The following is an 804-nucleotide window of genomic DNA, read 5'->3' as shown; positions in this document are numbered from 1 at the left end:
GCAGTGCCCCCTCCCCCTCCAAAGCCAATGCAGTGCCCCCTCCCCCTCCAGAGCCAATGCAGTGCTCCCTCCCCTGAGACCGCAGGTCTGCAGCAAAGTGTGCAGCCAAGGCTGGGAGGTGAGCAGGACCCCTCCCTTCAAACCGACTTCCACCATCCGGCCTGGTGTTACCTGCTGTGCTCCCCACACAGCCCTGGCCAGGAGAAAGCCCAGGGAGGGAGCAGCTTCCCAGCACACGGCCCAGGGCTCCAAGGTTCCCGCCAGGGCAGGGCCAGCGAGCTCCCTCCCCGCCTGGCTTCATCCCCAACCAGGATGGACATCCTGGGCCCCAGGCTGCCGGCTTTAGGGAGGGCGGGTCAGGGGCTGGGCTGGGGGGGTTGCTGTGGGAGAAGGAGGGAATTGATGGTTGTGTGGGACCGGCTCCCCCCAGGGCATCCACGCCACCTGGCGCCTCGCTGGCACGCACTCCTGGGCCCTATAATCTCTGCCCCCACCCCCCTCCAGGCCCTCCCCCCAGGGGGCCAGGAACGGAAAGACTGTCAACCAGTCCCCCAGGCTGTGCCCAGGGCAGCTTCACACCCAGGCTGGGAGTGCTGGGCCCCCCAAGTGGCCCAGACCACCATCTGGGCCCAGCCCGGCAGCAGGGGGGCCGAGGGCAGGAGGGCACCAGCTCTGATGTGGGGGGCACCTCTGCCCTTGCTTGCCCCACGCTCCCCACTCCCCTGGCCTGGCAGGGCAGACGCTGCACAGGCCTCGGGCGGGTGCGGGAGGAGGGAGGGCCCCAGTGGCCCCAAGTTCCCCGTC

Source organism: Myotis davidii, unplaced genomic scaffold (assembly GCF_000327345.1).
Source record: "Myotis davidii unplaced genomic scaffold, ASM32734v1 scaffold750, whole genome shotgun sequence".
In the NCBI taxonomy this organism is placed as follows: domain Eukaryota; kingdom Metazoa; phylum Chordata; class Mammalia; order Chiroptera; family Vespertilionidae; genus Myotis; species Myotis davidii.
This window is presented reverse-complemented; position numbering follows the sequence as displayed.